The following is an 8,905-nucleotide window of genomic DNA, read 5'->3' as shown; positions in this document are numbered from 1 at the left end:
AAACATAAATATTGCTTTATACCTCTCAGGGAAGGAATGTTCACAGTTGATGGCAACACAAGGATGGATGACTTGTTTTACATGTTTTCATCATCTGTTGTCTTCATTGCTATGGATTAATGCTGTTTTGCATCTGTTTCCATCATCTGTGGTCTTCTTTGCTATGGACTAATGCTGTGTGCCATAGTATTTACTCCAAGTGATTTTCATAATATACTGTTGTCTCCATTGTAAAAATACTGTCCACAATCTATCAACCATGGATAGATTCCAATTTCCAAAGGTACAGAATTACGTTGCAATATCTGTTAATGGTATAAGGTAAAATCATGTTGTTACTTGTATTTGTACATGGAATTGGCATGTTAATGCTCATTTTATACAGAGGTGGAACATGCCTACAGTATAATTGTGACAGCAGCTTAGCACTTCTCTTGGTTTTCTAGATGTTTAACTTTTCATCATGGAAATACCTTTAAACTATTCTAAATCCCTTAGTAAGAACTGTGCTCTGTGCCAAATGAAAGTGTTGCACCTGTAACAGGGTGTCCATAAATTGTCCATACTTTATGGGACACTGAAATAATGTTGTATTTGTTGTATTGAATTACTTCCATTGTCATGTGCAAAATACTGTTCTTACATCTTTTGACAATTGATCCAATGTTCAGGTCACAATAAGCCACATTTTACTTTCTTGTTGTCGTTACGATTCTCAACGATGGCACTATTTTATAAACATGTTTTATCCCAAGGTTTGTCCATAACATTAGTGGTATTGGTGATGGTGACACTGTCCACCTTGGTAATGTTTTTAGTTTTTTAAAGGCCATTAATCTTTTTAACGTCATTTAAGTTTTTTAATTTATACTTTAAACCTTTTTTAATGTGATTTGCTTTTTAAGAATCACAGTTCATCTAGTTCAATTTGAAATTAGAAAATGGCCATAACATTAAATAACTCAAAACCAGGACTGGAAAGGCCAACTTCAGGTGACTAACACTGATGTTTGTACTTATCTGTTAGTCATCCTGGCGAGTTATGATAATTATGATCATGCTACAGTTATGATCCTTTACAACTTGTATTACTGTAGTTTTTCACTTAACATTATAGACTTGATGTAAACTTTGGTTTTATGTTTTTTTTAAACTTTGTTTTATTTATCTTAATTTATTTTTATGAATTTTACTAAACTTACACTAATTTTAACTTTTTACCAGATGTTTGGCATAGACAGCCTAGCTGCTTTGTGCCATAAAACACTAAATCAACCAACCAATGGTGCAATGTTCGGCCATGTGCGTTTGGAGAAGCTTGTGGACAGAGTTTTACACAACAATCTGTATGCAGTTGTATTCTTCATAAGGATAACCAAGTAAAAGGTGACAAAGATTATAACACTGGATATGTGGTATCATCCTCTAAGGATGGCCTCAGGAAAGGTGACAAAGATCACAATCATCCTCTAAGGATGGCCTCAGGAAAGGTGACAAAGATTAACACTGGATATGTGGTATTATTTTCTAAGGATGGCCTCAGGAAAGGTGACAAAGATTAACACTGGATATGTGGTATTATTTTCTTAGGATGGCCTCAGGAAAGGTGACAAAGATAATTATTTTCTTAGGATGGCCTCAGTAACACTGGATATGTGGTATCATTTTGGCCTCAGGAAAGGTGATAAAGGATGGCCTCCTCAGGAAAGGTGACAAAGATTGTAACACTGAATATGTGGTATCATCCTCTAAGGATGGCCTCAGGAAAGGTGACAAAGATTAACACTGAATATGTGGTATCATCCTCTAAGGATGGCCTCAGGAAAGGTGACAAAAATTAACACTGGATATGTGGTATCATCCTCTAAGGATGGCCTCAGGAAAGGTGACAAAGATTGTAACACTGGATATGTGGTATTTTCATGAGGATGGCCTCAGGAAAGATAACACAGATTGTAACACTATATGTGGTATTATCTTCATGAGGATGGCCAAGGGAAAGGAAACACTGTACATGTGGTATCCTCATAAGGATGGCCTCAGGAAAGGTGACAAAGATTGTAACACTATAAATGTGGTATTATCTTCATGAGGATGGCCAAGGGAAAGGTAACACTGCGTGTGTGGTATCCTCATAAGGATGGCCTCAGGAAAGGTAACAGATTGTAATACTGCATATCTGGTATTATCTTCATGAGGATGGCCAAGGGAAAGGTGACACAGATTATGAGCAACATTGTATTTATAATCACATGCTTCATGAGGACGGTTTGGGGAAAAGCGACATAAGTTATGAGTAACACTGTATATAATGTAACACCCATCGAGATAGTCAAGGAAAAGATGGTACAGGTTGTGAACAATATTGTTCACATTTCGGGTAGCACAACGTTTTGCTAGATAATTTTGTTTACACTCCTGTTTAAAGAAGAGAAACATATTTGTGTAACAGTAAAAATCCCAAGTGTAACTTACCTCGTTTGAAAGAAATACTCTGGGGTTTTATACGTATTTCATAATTTTGTACAGATTATTACTCTTTGTTGATCACCTTCTAGGAAAATGGATGATGGGGTCATGAAAAGAAAAACCAAACTCACGTGGTAGTCTGCAAGAACTGAAGTGTCCTGTTTTTCCATAAATTTGCTGAAAGGGCAAATTTTTTCTAGTCAACTGTAGGCTAGTTTTAGAAAATCCCAGCTATAATAGTAAAGTACATGTTCGTTATATTAAATTGGGTTGATAATAGTTTAGTGGCTAGTATACTCACTGTAAATCCAAGGGTTTGTGGTTTACATCGGTCGTTATACACATCTATCAGTACCTGGGAAACAGCTGTTATACATACCTATCTAAGATACTGTGACATGCTGTGCAAAGGTATACAAAATATTTAATGATGAAACTGTAACACTACATTAAGAATGTGTTTTGTTCACGTATCTAATAAGAGATTTGTAAAGAGGAGATCTTAATGGCTCGGCCATGTTAGGAGAAGCTTGAATCACCAAAAATATTTTGTATGGTTAGATTCAAGGTGGATCGAGGAAACGGGTCTGCTTTATGTTTTCAGTGCCAAGACATGATAGGAGGTCATTTAATATCAATGTGGAAGTCTACAAGCTCACACACAATCTGAAAAGAACGTTGGTATTGAGAGCAGTTTCAAATGAAGTGGTTTTGATTCAGAGGATGGAAATAAAACGAGAAAAAAAAAAAACACGTGTCTCTCCAGATTGGTTTCAGGCAACACACGTGTCTCTCCAGATTGGTTTCAGACAACACGTGTATCTCTCCAGTTTGTAATCACTTATTTCATTCTGGAATTGGACTTGTCAGCCCCAAGAAAGTTCATCAGGCAACCTACTAAAACCGTGATGCAGATAGTTGACGGCTGCCAATAAAAAGATTAGATGTACATATAAAGTTTTTTGTCACTAAGTCAAACACCTTCCTAATTAAGGTTGGCTGCTATAAAATGGTGGTCGTGTGGTTAAGACGTCGACTCTTAATTCGAGGGTCGCGTGTTCGAATACCCGTCATACCAAACATGCTCGTCCTTTCAGCCGCGGGGTCGATATAACGTTACATTCAATCCCACTATTCGTTGGTAAAAGAGTAGCCCAAGAGTTGGCGGCGGGTGGTGATGACTGGCTGCCTTCCCTCTAGTCTTACACTGCAAAATTAGGAATGGCTAGCGCAGATAGCCCTCGGGTAGCTTTGCGCGAAATTCAAAACAAAACCAATCACTTTCATGACATCATCTGAATGTTCTTGGAGTAACATGAATAGAATTCTTCATACAGTCATGCAGAATGCAGGCAGTTGAATGTTCTGGTCAAGAACGTTGAAACTTGATGTCTTCCATCGAGCGTCTACACTTAGAAATATTTATGTTGCTGTGAATTCGATACCAAAGAATTACCAAATTTAATGATCATCGTTTCCACGTCCTGTTGAGTACAACACAACACCTTGCTTTCACAGTTGAGTTTTGGGTTATCCGCGTCTTTTTTTGGTGTCGCGAAATCCAAGAGATCCTCAGAAATATCGCTGAACATTTCATTTTTCTAACTCTCCAATAGAAGATCATTTTCAGTCCTTTTTTTACTCATGTGTTTGATTTGCTCTGCAACTGTTTCCAATCTGCTTTTCCTCTCATTTTGACCTCTGCGTGTAAACCGTTGCATTCACACTGATATCAAGAGCATTTCTCACAATTTTGGAAAAAAACTTATAAGAAAACACAACATTCTAGTCAACACTAGATTAATTTTAAAACCAGGTGTTAAACTAAAGTACATTCTATATAAAAACTACACTGATAAACATAACACCAACATCTTTTAGAAATGCGATGCAACAATTACCACGATTTCTATATCGGAGAGGTAAGCAGAAAAATGAAAACCAGCTTTAAAGAACAACAAAAAACACCTTCACACATTTTTCAACACTGCAACTCAAATAGGCACAACATAACCATAGAAAACAACAACATACAAAGAAGGGAAACAAATGCTAAATCAAAGAATCCCAACTTATACAAGAACTCAAACCGAAACTGAACCGGTATAAAGAAACATCCTAATATGTGTATTAATTAATATCCTAACATCTAACTACAACGTCCCCTATAATCTCCTATAAGACATACGCCCTGCAACACAACGATAAGTTGCAAGCTATTTTTGTTAATCTGAAGGTGACCTAAGAAGGTCTAAACGTTGCTCTCTGCTATCCTCAATTGGGAAATAATGAATGGATGCAAAATGTAATGTTCCTTCCTTACTGATATAATGAATCATCTACAAACTCCAAACTTGGCACTCCAAGGGAAGGATAAGATTGTTTCTGGTCTTACTCAAACAAATTTCAGCTTTCAGAATAAAATAATTTTTCAGAGAGACGTATTGTCAAGAAACTTCAGTTACTTTCCCAATCTCAAAAGGAGAGTAAATACATTTCCTGACGTTGAAATAAAAGACCACAAACTGGAAGAATACAAAGATAAATTACAAGGACTGCTTGATAAGTTCCTAGACAGGTTTGAGGACTTGCAGAATTTCTGCTTCACCTTTCTTGTATTGTTTTATAGCAAAGCCACATCAGGCTATCTGCTGAGCCTACCGAGGGGAATCGAACCCCTGATTTTAGCATTGCAAATCCGTTTCCTTTCTTGTAAATCCATTCATGGTTGATGTGATTAATGATGGTTGTCCAATTCTCAGACCTCTGGTTACAGATTCATCTGCTGTGGAAATGGAACTAATAGAACTACAGGAGGACCTGGGTCTAAAGATGATCCATAAATCCTATTATACAATTGAGTTCTGGAAGCAAGATTCAGAAATAAAATATCCTGAACTGAAGAAAACCAGTGTGTAACTCAATTTTCAGCACAACATACTGCTGTGAATCACTGTACTCTGTAATGAAGTTTCTGAAATCAGAGCATCGTGTAATCTTTAAAAATCAACACCTAACGGAGCTAATTCGTACAGCCTTGACAACATATCAGCCGGAATTTCAACGACTCACAACCAGGATGGAAACTCACACGACCTCTACTAGCAGTAAATAGCCTGATACTTGTATCAATGTCTGTTCGTGTCAGAAAAATATTATGACAAACCTACAATTTTGTAAGGTGGTATCTGATTAAAATATCTCTAATTTTATTGTTTTACATATTGACGTCCATGTTTTGACCAGATATTTACTAAGACCAATAAATATCATTAAAAATATCTGTTTTTACCCCTTTTATTTTTGGCAGTCTCGTTTAATGTTAATGAAATGCAAGTTTGTATATTTTTCTTGCATGTTTTCGTAGTTCATTACCGTATTAAATACGCTCAATATAATTAAAACAATAATCAGCCATGATTTTGAAAACATTTGGTGTATATATATATATATATATATATATGTGGCACGGCATGGCCAGGTAGGCTTAAGGTCTCGGATCTCTTCTTTTTCATTTACCGTTGTTTATAAATTTCCAAACGCTTAACGAAATCAAGTAACACCCGTGCAAAACACTATAATAGAACTTTGATTTTCTACCCTCTTCAGAGCCATGCCTATAAACAGACTTTCTATAGTATTTATTGCTATGTTACTACTATTAATGTCCCTCGCTGAGACGGCGTTTGTCTAGAGATTTTTAACGCTAAAACTAGGGGCTCGATTTCCCTCGGTAAACTCAGAAGGTAGCCTGATATGTCTTTACTATAAAAAAAAAAACACACCACATTACTATTAATTTTGTTATACACACTAACAAACAGCTGTATATAATTATTTATATTCATTGGGTCGAATATACCACAGACAATTCCATACCAAATACACACGCACACAAAACTTTTCAGATACACAAATGTTTAATTCGAAATTTGTTCCTGAAAAATAAAAGTCCATCCTTCGAAAACACTTTGGTGTTTTTTTTATCATTTCACATGAAGACTTCATGAATCCCCCGTGTTTTTCTGACACCATGAGCTTTAATGGGACAACATTTAAAACAGCTCCGTTTAAGTATTTCTCAACGTTCTGGTTGATTTTAATACAAGAACTAGATTTATTTTAAGAACATGTATTTTTGTTCTGCTGTTTGTTTCAAGACGGAGTTTAATTTTTGTAACTGCTATCGAAGGAGTTGAAGCTTTTCCAAATCGCCACATTGTTAACAAATTGTAATGTTAAGCTAAAATTTGGATCATTAAATGACACGTTGCTTTAATACATGACGAAGAGGACGGGGGTAACTACCTCTTCCAACCACGCTTTCCTATCAAATAATGTACGAGACTGAACAACTACCGTCACTGTGACGTCAGGTTCCTTAAGGATTTAGTGTAGAGTGAAGAAACATTTAATATGTGATAAAATTAATGTTAAAAAATACAGGAAGAAAACGCTGATGCATAACAGTTACTTATATCAATTAAGAAAAAGCAAATTCCCATGCCGGGAATCGAACCCGGGCCTCCTGGGTGAAAGCCAGGTATCCTAGCCACTAGACCACATGGGATATGTTATAATGTGTTTCATTAAAATTTATATGATTTTTTTATAAATAAAATAACATTGTTTTAATTGCAATTTCTGCGTAAGTTACATAACTTTAATCATTACAGATATTTCTTTTGAACTATTGCACAATACGTCTAATAAGAAAAAGACAAAATAACAAAAGTGCCCTCAAGAAGGCGATAACAGTTGAGTAAAATGTTCTGGGCTACTTGGAACGACAAGAGTGAAATTTCCAGATTGTGACATACTTGTAAATTTAAACAGTTAAAATCACGTTCAGTGAAAATTGAAATATTTGCTAATAGGTGGCAGCTCTCTAACGGAGAAAATGTCTCCTTTTGTGGGTGATTGAAGTTCAGCCTTTGTTTTTATATATCAGGAATGGGCTCGCGGCATCCCTGAATTTTCGCAAGCCATTGAATGCAAGAACAAGCTAAAAACCATTACGGCTTACATATTGATATTCTGTCAAGACTTACTGTTATTTTTATTTGCTTTCGTGAAATACCACAGACCGTAAACATTACCCTAATTACCAAGTATACATGTATCTCGCAAGTTTCGTTTTATCTGTTTTCTGTATTAGAAATATTTAATTTACATTGTAAATACTTTAAAATATGGTGCTACCTAAACTTTTAACGTTACCGTATATAATAATTAGTCACTAATAAACATTCTTAAGGTATTTAAATAGCAGATTTCTTTACATTAGTATGTTTATAAAATAGTTAAACACCATTGCAATCAACTTCACATACAATTTATTTTTAGAAAGTCCAGAAATATTGTTTATCCAAGACCTGGAATAATATTGACAGTAGTCCTCAAGATTTTGAAAAGAATATACATCCAGAATGATTACTATCACTTATTTCTGACACAATTCATGCAACGATGTGAAACGTATATGCTGTTTGCTTTCTGCTATGATGATTGAAATTATACATCTAATCAAATTGAAAGCAATAAGAAGGAATATTTGTAATTATTAATTTTGGTTTTATTTACTCTTGAAACAGAACGCTTTCGGGACCTGTGGAAATATATCTAATAAAGTCCTGATACTAAGCACAGAGTTATTATATACATTTCCAGCGCTTGGAATTACACGATGGCCTGCTGGATGAAAGATACCCGTGGTGGGCAGAGCACAGATAGCCCATTGTGTAGCTTTGTGCTTAATTCAAAACAACAACAACATTAGAGCCTCGATTGTCCACTGTTTCTATTGTCCGAGATGTCTTGCTTTCCCCGACCAGTGCGAGTAATCGAGGTACCGGTGTATATTTATTTATTTTTACAGCAGCGAGTACATACTAACTATCATATTATATCAACAACCACTTGATAATGTTGCTAGAACTAACTGCCTTCGGTCCCGTTTGAATCTATACGAGTAAACTAGTTAGTTGAATTAAGAGAAAGAAGAAAAACAAAATGGCGCGTGTTTTACAACTGCAGTTGTTTATTCTTGGACAAAGACGAAGAATTACTGAATTCGCCATTAAAACCGTAGAGATAAAGTTGGTTCAGTATTGAAAAAAATTCTAAGTGAAAATAGTTCCTGATTTCAAGAGTCTTGAACTGTCCTCGATTCGAGTGCAACTTACACAGCCCTAAACACGGGTAAATTAGGAAAAATTACTAGGCGCCATGATGAAATATTTAATCACGATGGATTTATCAAGACCTATATTACACACATTTATAAGTTTTAATTTCTTTAACTCTGCATCAAGACAGTCGCCTAGAGGCACAATTATCGTCACTTATTGGCTCAGCAATAAGTATGAAGGCTTATAACGCTAAAAACCTGTTTTCAATACCTATGGCAGACACAGAATAGATAGCTAATTGTATA

At 35.5% G+C, this 8,905-nt stretch overlaps 1 non-coding gene across 1 annotated transcript; it reads right to left on the bottom strand.

The window, feature by feature from the left end:
* Nucleotides 1–6,967: 6,967 nt before the first annotated feature.
* Nucleotides 6,968–7,039, bottom strand: TRNAE-UUC (transfer RNA glutamic acid (anticodon UUC)). The gene has a single exon. It is a non-coding gene; the product is annotated as a tRNA-Glu (tRNA).
* Nucleotides 7,040–8,905: the final 1,866 nt, after the last annotated feature.

This window comes from Tachypleus tridentatus, chromosome 3 (assembly GCF_004210375.1).
Source record: "Tachypleus tridentatus isolate NWPU-2018 chromosome 3, ASM421037v1, whole genome shotgun sequence".
NCBI lineage: Eukaryota > Metazoa > Arthropoda > Merostomata > Xiphosura > Limulidae > Tachypleus > Tachypleus tridentatus.
Note: the sequence above shows the minus strand (reverse complement) of the source record. Positions and strands in the feature narration are given on the sequence as shown.